Source organism: Pleurodeles waltl, chromosome 5, assembly GCF_031143425.1.
Source record: "Pleurodeles waltl isolate 20211129_DDA chromosome 5, aPleWal1.hap1.20221129, whole genome shotgun sequence".
NCBI lineage: Eukaryota > Metazoa > Chordata > Amphibia > Caudata > Salamandridae > Pleurodeles > Pleurodeles waltl.
Window position 1 is genome coordinate 592007281 of NC_090444.1, and position 11791 is coordinate 592019071.

General features: G+C 45.8%; 8 non-coding genes across 8 annotated transcripts; 4 read left to right on the plus strand and 4 right to left on the minus strand.

The window, feature by feature from the left end:
- Positions 1-274: 274 nt before the first annotated feature.
- On the minus strand, positions 275-347 carry TRNAH-AUG (transfer RNA histidin (anticodon AUG)). Its single transcript has one exon. It is a non-coding gene; the product is annotated as a tRNA-His (tRNA).
- Positions 348-1126: 779 nt separating this feature from the next.
- LOC138297922 (U6 spliceosomal RNA) lies at positions 1127-1233 on the plus strand. Its single transcript, XR_011204459.1, has one exon. It is a non-coding gene; the product is annotated as a U6 spliceosomal RNA (small nuclear RNA).
- Positions 1234-3867: 2634 nt separating this feature from the next.
- LOC138297735 (U6 spliceosomal RNA) lies at positions 3868-3974 on the plus strand. The gene has a single exon (XR_011204277.1). It is a non-coding gene; the product is annotated as a U6 spliceosomal RNA (small nuclear RNA).
- A 1782-nt stretch (positions 3975-5756) lies between these two features.
- On the minus strand, positions 5757-5829 carry TRNAH-AUG (transfer RNA histidin (anticodon AUG)). The gene has a single exon. It is a non-coding gene; the product is annotated as a tRNA-His (tRNA).
- A 779-nt stretch (positions 5830-6608) lies between these two features.
- On the plus strand, positions 6609-6715 carry LOC138297736 (U6 spliceosomal RNA). Its single transcript, XR_011204278.1, has one exon. It is a non-coding gene; the product is annotated as a U6 spliceosomal RNA (small nuclear RNA).
- A 1782-nt stretch (positions 6716-8497) lies between these two features.
- Positions 8498-8570, minus strand: TRNAH-AUG (transfer RNA histidin (anticodon AUG)). The gene has a single exon. It is a non-coding gene; the product is annotated as a tRNA-His (tRNA).
- Positions 8571-9349: 779 nt separating this feature from the next.
- On the plus strand, positions 9350-9456 carry LOC138297924 (U6 spliceosomal RNA). Its single transcript, XR_011204461.1, has one exon. It is a non-coding gene; the product is annotated as a U6 spliceosomal RNA (small nuclear RNA).
- Positions 9457-11238: 1782 nt separating this feature from the next.
- TRNAH-AUG (transfer RNA histidin (anticodon AUG)) lies at positions 11239-11311 on the minus strand. The gene has a single exon. It is a non-coding gene; the product is annotated as a tRNA-His (tRNA).
- Between the last annotated feature and the right edge of the window lie 480 nt (positions 11312-11791).

Below are 11791 nucleotides of genomic sequence, written 5' to 3' on the forward strand. Positions count from 1 at the left end.
CCTTGAAGTAAAACTATTTTCACTCCAGAAAACAAATGTTGTGAAGTTTTCCTCCCTTGTTCAAAAAGCTTAGGCTTGGGAAACATTCAAAGGTCAGGCTCATAGAATCCAGGACAATCATTAAACTTTCGACTATTCACAGTTGCTATCACAGCCTCCTTACCACGGAACGATTGTTGGATACATCCCGCACCGGAATGTTAATCCTACAAGAAGACTGAGATAATTAAGAACTCAAGTGTAATTACATGAAAAAAGGGACCGGCAACCCTTCCGAGCCAGATAGGAGTCGAACCTACAATTTTCTGATCCATAGTCAGAAGCGTTATCCATTGCGCCACTGGCCCCATATAAGAGCACTTTCCCCCTTCTCCTTCAGAGAGTGCTAGAGAATGCGCGCCCTCGCGTGTGTGTGTGTCTGTGTTTTAAAACGTCATTCTATCACAATATGTAACCACATTTACAACGCACACTGAAGCTGCAAGTGAACTTACCTGCCCCCCTGAAATTACGTTCTGTCAGGTTTTCGTAAGTTACACCAAGGACCCTAGGAGAGAAAAGGACACAAGTGCCAGACCAAGCAGACCCAGCAGCAAAGAAACATTTTGAATAAGCATTAGTTTCTTACAGAGTCTGGTTCAACATCATCGTTTCCAGAGCTGTAAGGGGCTGAGCCTGAGGATTCCTTAGTAAGCAGGCCAGTACAACACTAAAGCGTTTATTATTCAAATACAGGTGAAAATTAAGACACCTTTTCATATGCTCTCTCTGCCCTGGAACCCACCACAACACCATCCCACTCCCACAAGCCATCACCTAGCCTACTGTGCAGCTGACTCACCTTTTCCATCAACGTTCCCCAGGAAGTGTGATGTCACAATGCTCTTTGCCTGTAGTCTGGACCATGAGCCTTTGCAACCTGGCGTAATGAAGATGCTTACAATGTGTGAAGATTTGGACCACAAATATAGGGAATAGAAGTAGATTGTTAGGCCTCATGCCTTATTGCCATGTGTCTCAGAATTGAATGCTTACTGGACCATCCAATCAGCGCTTTCAGGCCACCCTACGTCTGAAGACTGCAGATTCAGGGAGTGTATATACATTGAAGGCTCACCCATGAAGTGTGCTTGCTTCGGCGGTACATATACTAAAATTGGAACGATACAGAGAAGATTAGCATGGCCCCTGCGCAAGGATGACACGCAAATTCGTGAAGCGTTCCATATTTTTAACAGCTTTCGAGAGAGAAAGGTCCTTTGTTTGCAAGTCTTCTAGTAATAATAAAGCAACTTCCAGTGCCTTCCTTCCCATTTGTATTTTTGAATTGGCCGCCCCTCAACATTCTTAAGGTGTTAACCGCTCCTGCAGGCCAATGCCAGTGCCCAGCTGCATTTAGCAAGGAAGACTTCAGCACTTCAGTGACCTTTCTTTCTATTTTCCAGCCTCCCTGTCATTATCCTTTACCCCGTCCCCCAACTCTATACTGTTGCCAGTGACGCATTGCTTTGTGGGAAGCTGGGCAGAGCAGAGAGAAGGGCAGGGCCTATGCAAATGAGGGCCTCTGGGCCATATGGGGACCCCCTTTTCAGCAGGACTGCTAAAGTAAGCCTTGCCACCAGATTGCTTTGTGAAGCTGGAAATACCAGGCCAGGTGAGGCACTGGGTTCTATCGGTCCATTGAGGACCCATTGGGCCGGCCTCCCTCAGTTTCTGAGGTCCAAGAAATGTTCACCCTGCACCCTTTTAGAGAGGTTTTTTCCGATCGTGGCCGATCGGGGATGAGAGGGGCAGAAGGCAGAAACAGCACAATGCTCTTGAAGCTGCCCTAATCCACCTCTCTCCCCGCCTTGGGTTCCATCTGGGTGTGTCAGGTGTTGGCCCATGGATAACAAGGAACTGGCTCAGTGCATTATGATTCTCACAAAATTAAAAGGGCCATCTATCAAGTGCTAACTCAAACACACTACACACTCTGGCACACATCTGTGTTAACAACCTTTATACCTTGTTTGAAGGATCAAGGACCCCTGTTGAAATCCCAGACCCGCGCACCCCTTGAGGGTGAACGCTTGGCTGTTTCAAAATTCAGTTTTACTGGGGGGTTATGATGGACTTTTCAAGACCCACGTCTGGGCAACATTTGAAATCATTCCCCCCATTTCTCTCAGAAATGCCTATGGTTCGGGGAGTAGTTGCTCCACAATCTTTCTCTTCCACCAATCAGTAGTATTTCCTTGAGAGCTGTTTACTATATTGAATCTTTGGAGGTAAATGTTCCTTTCATCTGCAAGCAGGCTCTTTTTAAGAATGTTTGCCATCATAGGCAGTGTAACTTTTCGCCCCCTACCTAGGCATTCTAATTCTCTTCCACCAAATCAAAGACATTGCCTCATTGTGCATATAATTGTGTGCCCGCCGTCCCCTGCTTTGTTATTGAGGCTGCCATCAATCGAATGACATCTGCCTGTGCCCAAGAGTAGTATTACTGATGAGCATTAAACTGCAGCCTACTGATTAAAAAATCACAATAGATGAAAAAGTGCAAGGTCTACATAGGGTTCAAACCTGCAGTCTTCAGATCCAAAAGAAGGCATGTTATCTCTTTCACCAGGAGCCTTTTCACATGGGGCTTCTTTCTATAATTTTCAAGAGAGTTCTAAAAGGTGGGTGTCTTGAACAGTTGTTCCTAAAAATCCTGCACAACCAATTTTTTAGACCCCTGCGACCCGCATCTTGACCCTTGAAGTAAAACTATTTTCACTCCAGAAAACAAATGTTGTGAAGTTTTCCTCCCTTGTTCAAAAAGCTTAGGCTTGGGAAACATTCAAAGGTCAGGCTCATAGAATCCAGGACAATCATTAAACTTTCGACTATTCACAGTTGCTATCACAGCCTCCTTACCACGGAACGATTGTTGGATACATCCCGCACCGGAATGTTAATCCTACAAGAAGACTGAGATAATTAAGAACTCAAGTGTAATTACCTGAAAAAAGGGACCGGCAACCCTTCCGAGCCAGATAGGAGTCGAACCTACAATCTTCTGATCCATAGTCAGAAGTGTTATCCATTGCGCCACTGGCCCCATATAAGAGCACTTTCCCCCTTCTCCTTCAGAGAGTGCTAGAGAATGCGCGCCCTCGCGTGTGTGTGTGTCTGTGTTTTAAAACGTCATTCTATCACAATATGTAACCACATTTACAACGCACACTGAAGCTGCAAGTGAACTTACCTGCCCCCCTGAAATTACATTCTGTCAGGTTTTCGTAACTTACACCAAGGACCCTAGGAGAGAAAAGGACACAAGTGCTAGACCAAGCAGACCCAGCAGCAAAGAAACATTTTGAATAAGCATTAGTTTCTTACAGAGTCTGGTTCAACATCATCGTTTCCAGAGCTGTAAGGGGCTGAGCCTGAGGATTCCTTAGTAAGCAGGCCAGTACAACACTAAAGCGTTTATTATTCAAATACAGGTGAAAATTAAGACACCTTTTCATATGCTCTCTCTGCCCTGGAACCCACCACAACACCATCCCACTCCCACAAGCCATCACCTAGCCTACTGTGCAGCTGACTCACCTTTTCCATCAACGTTCCCCAGGAAGTGTGATGTCACAATGCTCTTTGCCTGTAGTCTGGACCATGAGCCTTTGCAACCTGGCGTAATGAAGATGCTTACAATGTGTGAAGATTTGGACCACAAATATAGGGAATAGAAGTGGATTGTTAGGCCTCATGCCTTATTGCCATGTGTCTCAGAATTGAATGCTTACTGGACCATCCAATCAGCGCTTTCAGGCCACCCTACGTCTGAAGACTGCAGATTCAGGGAGTGTATATACATTGAAGGCTCACCCATGAAGTGTGCTTGCTTCGGCGGCACATATACTAAAATTGGAACGATACAGAGAAGATTAGCATGGCCCCTGCGCAAGGATGACACGCAAATTCGTGAAGCGTTCCATATTTTTAACAGCTTTCGAGAGAGAAAGGTCCTTTGTTTGCAAGTCTTCTAGTAATAATAAAGCAACTTCCAGTGCCTTCCTTCCCATTTGTATTTTTGAATTGGCCGCCCCTCAACATTCTTAAGGTGTTAACCGCTCCTGCAGGCCAATGCCAGTGCCCAGCTGCATTTAGCAAGGAAGACTTCAGCACTTCAGTGACCTTTCTTTCTATTTTCCAGCCTCCCTGTCATTATCCTTTACCCCGTCCCCCAACTCTATACTGTTGCCAGTGACGCATTGCTTTGTGGGAAGCTGGGCAGAGCAGAGAGAAGGGCAGGGCCTATGCAAATGAGGGCCTCTGGGCCATATGGGGACCCCCTTTTCAGCAGGACTGCTAAAGTAAGCCTTGCCACCAGATTGCTTGGTGAAGCTGGAAATACCAGGCCAGGTGAGGCACTGGGTTCTATCGGTCCATTGAGGACCCATTGGGCCGGCCTCCCTCAGTTTCTGAGGTCCAAGAAATGTTCACCCTGCACCCTTTTAGAGAGGTTTTGGCCGATCGTGGCCGATCGGGGATGAGAGGGGCAGAAGGCAGAAAGAGCACAATGCTCTTGAAGCTGCTCTAATCCACCTCTCTCCCCGCCTTGGGTTCCATCTGGGTGTGTCAGGTGTTGGCCCATGGATAACAAGGAACTGGCTCAGTGCATTATGATTCTCACAAAATTAAAAGGGCCATCTATCAAGTGCTAACTCAAACACACTACACACTCTGGCACACATCTGTGTTAACAACCTTTATACCTTGTTTGAAGGATCAAGGACCCCTGTTGAAATCCCAGACCCGCGCACCCCTTGAGGGTGAACGCTTGGCTGTTTAAAAATTCAGTTTTACTGGGGGGTTATGATGGACTTTTCAAGACCCACGTCTGGGCAACATTTGAAATCATTCCCCCCATTTCTCTCAGAAATGCCTATGGTTCGGGGAGTAGTTGCTCCACAATCTTTCTCTTCCACCAATCAGTAGTATTTCCTTGAGAGCTGTTTACTATATTGAATCTTTGGAGGTAAATGTTCCTTTCATCTGCAAGCAGGCTCTTTTTAAGAATGTTTGCCATCATAGGCAGTGTAACTTTTCGCCCCCTACCTAGGCATTCTAATTCTCTTCCACCAAATCAAAGACATTGCCTCATTGTGCATATAATTGTGTGCCCGCCGTCCCCTGCTTTGTTATTGAGGCTGCCATCAATCGAATGACATCTGCCTGTGCCCAAGAGTAGTATTACTGATGAGCATTAAACTGCAGCCTACTGATTAAAAAATCACAATAGATGAAAAAGTGCAAGGTCTACATAGGGTTCAAACCTGCAGTCTTCAGATCCAAAAGAAGGCATGTTATCTCTTTCACCAGGAGCCTTTTCACATGGGGCTTCTTTCTATAATTTTCAAGAGAGTTCTAAAAGGTGGGTGTCTTGAACAGTTGTTCCTAAAAATCCTGCACAACCAATTTTTTAGACCCCTGCGACCCGCATCTTGACCCTTGAAGTAAAACTATTTTCACTCCAGAAAACAAATGTTGTGAAGTTTTCCTCCCTTGTTCAAAAAGCTTAGGCTTGGGAAACATTCAAAGGTCAGGCTCATAGAATCCAGGACAATCATTAAACTTTCGACTATTCACAGTTGCTATCACAGCCTCCTTACCACGGAACGATTGTTGGATACATCCCGCACCGGAATGTTAATCCTACAAGAAGACTGAGATAATTAAGAACTCAAGTGTAATTACCTGAAAAAAGGGACCGGCAACCCTTCCGAGCCAGATAGGAGTCGAACCTACAATCTTCTGATCCATAGTCAGAAGCGTTATCCATTGCGCCACTGGCCCCATATAAGAGCACTTTCCCCCTTCTCCTTCAGAGAGTGCTAGAGAATGCGCGCCCTCGCGTGTGTGTGTGTCTGTGTTTTAAAACGTCATTCTATCACAATATGTAACCACATTTACAACGCACACTGAAGCTGCAAGTGAACTTACCTGCCCCCCTGAAATTACATTCTGTCAGGTTTTCGTAACTTACACCAAGGACCCTAGGAGAGAAAAGGACACAAGTGCTAGACCAAGCAGACCCAGCAGCAAAGAAACATTTTGAATAAGCATTAGTTTCTTACAGAGTCTGGTTCAACATCATCGTTTCCAGAGCTGTAAGGGGCTGAGCCTGAGGATTCCTTAGTAAGCAGGCCAGTACAACACTAAAGCGTTTATTATTCAAATACAGGTGAAAATTAAGACACCTTTTCATATGCTCTCTCTGCCCTGGAACCCACCACAACACCATCCCACTCCCACAAGCCATCACCTAGCCTACTGTGCAGCTGACTCACCTTTTCCATCAACGTTCCCCAGGAAGTGTGATGTCACAATGCTCTTTGCCTGTAGTCTGGACCATGAGCCTTTGCAACCTGGCGTAATGAAGATGCTTACAATGTGTGAAGATTTGGACCACAAATATAGGGAATAGAAGTGGATTGTTAGGCCTCATGCCTTATTGCCATGTGTCTCAGAATTGAATGCTTACTGGACCATCCAATCAGCGCTTTCAGGCCACCCTACGTCTGAAGACTGCAGATTCAGGGAGTGTATATACATTGAAGGCTCACCCATGAAGTGTGCTTGCTTCGGCGGCACATATACTAAAATTGGAACGATACAGAGAAGATTAGCATGGCCCCTGCGCAAGGATGACACGCAAATTCGTGAAGCGTTCCATATTTTTAACAGCTTTCGAGAGAGAAAGGTCCTTTGTTTGCAAGTCTTCTAGTAATAATAAAGCAACTTCCAGTGCCTTCCTTCCCATTTGTATTTTTGAATTGGCCGCCCCTCAACATTCTTAAGGTGTTAACCGCTCCTGCAGGCCAATGCCAGTGCCCAGCTGCATTTAGCAAGGAAGACTTCAGCACTTCAGTGACCTTTCTTTCTATTTTCCAGCCTCCCTGTCATTATCCTTTACCCCGTCCCCCAACTCTATACTGTTGCCAGTGACGCATTGCTTTGTGGGAAGCTGGGCAGAGCAGAGAGAAGGGCAGGGCCTATGCAAATGAGGGCCTCTGGGCCATATGGGGACCCCCTTTTCAGCAGGACTGCTAAAGTAAGCCTTGCCACCAGATTGCTTGGTGAAGCTGGAAATACCAGGCCAGGTGAGGCACTGGGTTCTATCGGTCCATTGAGGACCCATTGGGCCGGCCTCCCTCAGTTTCTGAGGTCCAAGAAATGTTCACCCTGCACCCTTTTAGAGAGGTTTTGGCCGATCGTGGCCGATCGGGGATGAGAGGGGCAGAAGGCAGAAAGAGCACAATGCTCTTGAAGCTGCTCTAATCCACCTCTCTCCCCGCCTTGGGTTCCATCTGGGTGTGTCAGGTGTTGGCCCATGGATAACAAGGAACTGGCTCAGTGCATTATGATTCTCATAAAATTAAAAGGGCCATCTATCAAGTGCTAACTCAAACACACTACACACTCTGGCACACATCTGTGTTAACAACCTTTATACCTTGTTTGAAGGATCAAGGACCCCTGTTGAAATCCCAGACCCGCGCACCCCTTGAGGGTGAACGCTTGGCTGTTTCAAAATTCAGTTTTACTGGGGGGTTATGATGGACTTTTCAAGACCCACGTCTGGGCAACATTTGAAATCATTCCCCCCATTTCTCTCAGAAATGCCTATGGTTCGGGGAGTAGTTGCTCCACAATCTTTCACTTCCACCAATCAGTAGTATTTCCTTGAGAGCTGTTTACTATATTGAATCTTTGGAGGTAAATGTTCCTTTCATCTGCAAGCAGGCTCTTTTTAAGAATGTTTGCCATCATAGGCAGTGTAACTTTTCGCCCCCTACCTAGGCATTCTAATTCTCTTCCACCAAATCAAAGACATTGCCTCATTGTGCATATAATTGTGTGCCCGCCGTCCCCTGCTTTGTTATTGAGGCTGCCATCAATCGAATGACATCTGCCTGTGCCCAAGAGTAGTATTACTGATGAGCATTAAACTGCAGCCTACTGATTAAAAAATCACAATAGATGAAAAAGTGCAAGGTCTACATAGGGTTCAAACCTGCAGTCTTCAGATCCAAAAGAAGGCATGTTATCTCTTTCACCAGGAGCCTTTTCACATGGGGCTTATTTCTATAATTTTCAAGAGAGTTCTAAAAGGTGGGTGTCTTGAACAGTTGTTCCTAAAAATCCTGCACAACCAATTTTTTAGACCCCTGCGACCCGCATCTTGACCCTTGAAGTAAAACTATTTTCACTCCAGAAAACAAATGTTGTGAAGTTTTCCTCCCTTGTTCAAAAAGCTTAGGCTTGGGAAACATTCAAAGGTCAGGCTCATAGAATCCAGGACAATCATTAAACTTTCTACTAGCCACAGTTGCTATCACAGCCTCCTTACCACAGAACGATTGTTGGATACATCCCGCACCGGAATGTTAATCCTACAAGAAGACTGAGATAATTAAGAACTCAAGTGTAATTACATGAAAAAAGGGACCGGCAACCCTTCCGAGCCAGATAGGAGTCGAACCTACAATTTTCTGATCCATAGTCAGAAGCGTTATCCATTGCGCCACTGGCCCCATATAAGAGCACTTTCCCCCTTCTCCTTCAGAGAGTGCTAGAGAATGCGCGCCCTCGCGTGTGTGTGTGTCTGTGTTTTAAAACGTCATTCTATCACAATATGTAACCACATTTACAACGCACACTGAAGCTGCAAGTGAACTTACCTGCCCCCCTGAAATTACGTTCTGTCAGGTTTTCGTAAGTTACACCAAGGACCCTAGGAGAGAAAAGGACACAAGTGCCAGACCAAGCAGACCCAGCAGCAAAGAAACATTTTGAATAAGCATTAGTTTCTTACAGAGTCTGGTTCAACATCATCGTTTCCAGAGCTGTAAGGGGCTGAGCCTGAGGATTCCTTAGTAAGCAGGCCAGTACAACACTAAAGCGTTTATTATTCAAATACAGGTGAAAATTAAGACACCTTTTCATATGCTCTCTCTGCCCTGGAACCCACCACAACACCATCCCACTCCCACAAGCCATCACCTAGCCTACTGTGCAGCTGACTCACCTTTTCCATCAACGTTCCCCAGGAAGTGTGATGTCACAATGCTCTTTGCCTGTAGTCTGGACCATGAGCCTTTGCAACCTGGCGTAATGAAGATGCTTACAATGTGTGAAGATTTGGACCACAAATATAGGGAATAGAAGTGGATTGTTAGGCCTCATGCCTTATTGCCATGTGTCTCAGAATTGAATGCTTACTGGACCATCCAATCAGCGCTTTCAGGCCACCCTACGTCTGAAGACTGCAGATTCAGGGAGTGTATATACATTGAAGGCTCACCCATGAAGTGTGCTTGCTTCGGCGGTACATATACTAAAATTGGAACGATACAGAGAAGATTAGCATGGCCCCTGCGCAAGGATGACACGCAAATTCGTGAAGCGTTCCATATTTTTAACAGCTTTCGAGAGAGAAAGGTCCTTTGTTTGCAAGTCTTCTAGTAATAATAAAGCAACTTCCAGTGCCTTCCTTCCCATTTGTATTTTTGAATTGGCCGCCCCTCAACATTCTTAAGGTGTTAACCGCTCCTGCAGGCCAATGCCAGTGCCCAGCTGCATTTAGCAAGGAAGACTTCAGCACTTCAGTGACCTTTCTTTCTATTTTCCAGCCTCCCTGTCATTATCCTTTACCCCGTCCCCCAACTCTATACTGTTGCCAGTGACGCATTGCTTTGTGGGAAGCTGGGCAGAGCAGAGAGAAGGGCAGGGCCTATGCAAATGAGGGCCTCTGGGCCATATGGGGACCCCCTTTTCAGCAGGACTGCTAAAGTAAGCCTTGCCACCAGATTGCTTTGTGAAGCTGGAAATACCAGGCCAGGTGAGGCACTGGGTTCTATCGGTCCATTGAGGACCCATTGGGCCGGCCTCCCTCAGTTTCTGAGGTCCAAGAAATGTTCACCCTGCACCCTTTTAGAGAGGTTTTGGCCGATCGTGGCCGATCGGGGATGAGAGGGGCAGAAGGCAGAAACAGCACAATGCTCTTGAAGCTGCCCTAATCCACCTCTCTCCCCGCCTTGGGTTCCATCTGGGTGTGTCAGGTGTTGGCCCATGGATAACAAGGAACTGGCTCAGTGCATTATGATTCTCACAAAATTAAAAGGGCCATCTATCAAGTGCTAACTCAAACACACTACACACTCTGGCACACATCTGTGTTAACAACCTTTATACCTTGTTTGAAGGATCAAGGACCCCTGTTGAAATCCCAGACCAGCACACCCCTAGAGGGTGAACGCTTGGCTGTTTCAAAATTCAGTTTTACTGGGGGGTTATGATGGACTTTTCAAGACCCACGTCTGGACAACATTTGAAATCATTCCCCCCATTTCTCTCAGAAATGCCTATGGTTCGGGGAGTAGTTGCTCCACAATCTTTCTCTTCCACCAGTCAGTAGTATTTCCTTGAGAGCTGTTTACTATATTGAATCTTTGGAGGTAAATGTTCCTTTCATCTGCAAGCAGGCTCTTTTCAAGAATGTTTGCCATCATAGGCAGTGTAACTTTTCGCCCCCTACCTAGGTATTCTAATTCTCTTCCACCAAATCAAAGACATTGCCTCATTGTGCATATAATTGTGTGCCCGCCGTCCCCTGCTTTGTTATTGAGGCTGCCATCAATCGAATGACATCTGCCTGTGCCCAAGAGTAGTAGTACTGATGAGCATTAAACTGCAGCCTACTGATTAAAAAAGCACAAAAGATGAAAAAGTGCAAGGTCTACATAGGGTTCAAACCTGCAGTCTTCAGATCCAAAAGAAGGCATGTTATCTCTTTCACCAGGAGCCTTTTCACATGGGGCTTCTTTCTATAATTTTCAAGAGAGTTCTAAAAGGTGGGTGTCTTGAACAGTTGTTCCTAAAAATCCTGCACAACCAATTTTTTAGACCCCTGCGACCCGCATCTTGACCCTTGAAGTAAAACTATTTTCACTCCAGAAAACAAATGTTGTGACGTTTTCCTCCCTTGTTCAAAAAGCTTAGGCTTGGGAAACATTCAAAGGTCAGGCTCATAGAATCCAGGACAATCATTAAACTTTTGACTATTCACAGTTGCTATCACAGCCTCCTTACCACGGAACGATTGTTGGATACATCCCGCACCGGAATGTTAATCCTACAAGAAGACTGAGATAATTAAGAACTCAAGTGTAATTACCTGAAAAAAGGGACCGGCAACCCTTCCGAGCCAGATAGGAGTCGAACCTACAATCTTCTGATCCATAGTCAGAAGCGTTATCCATTGCGCCACTGGCCCCATATAAGAGCACTTTCCCCCTTGTCCTTCAGAGAGTGCTAGAGAATGCGCGCCCTCGCGTGTGTGTGTGTCTGTGTTTTAAAACGTCATTCTATCACAATATGTAACCACATTTACAACGCACACTGAAGCTGCAAGTGAACTTACCTGCCCCCCTGAAATTACGTTCTGTCAGGTTTTCGTAACTTACACCCAGGACCCGAGGAGAGAAAAGGACACAAGTGCCAGACCAAGCAGACCCAGCAGCAAAGAAACATTTTGAATAAGCATTATTTTCTTACAGAGTCTGGTTCAACATCATCGTTTCCAGAGCTGTAAGGGGCTGAGTCTGAGGATTCCATAGTAAGCAGGCCAGTACAACACTAAAGCGTTTATTATTCAAATACAGGTGAAAATTAAGACACCTTTTCATATGCTCTCTTTGCCCTGGAACCCACCACAACACCATCCCACTCCCACAAGCCATCACCTAGCCTACTG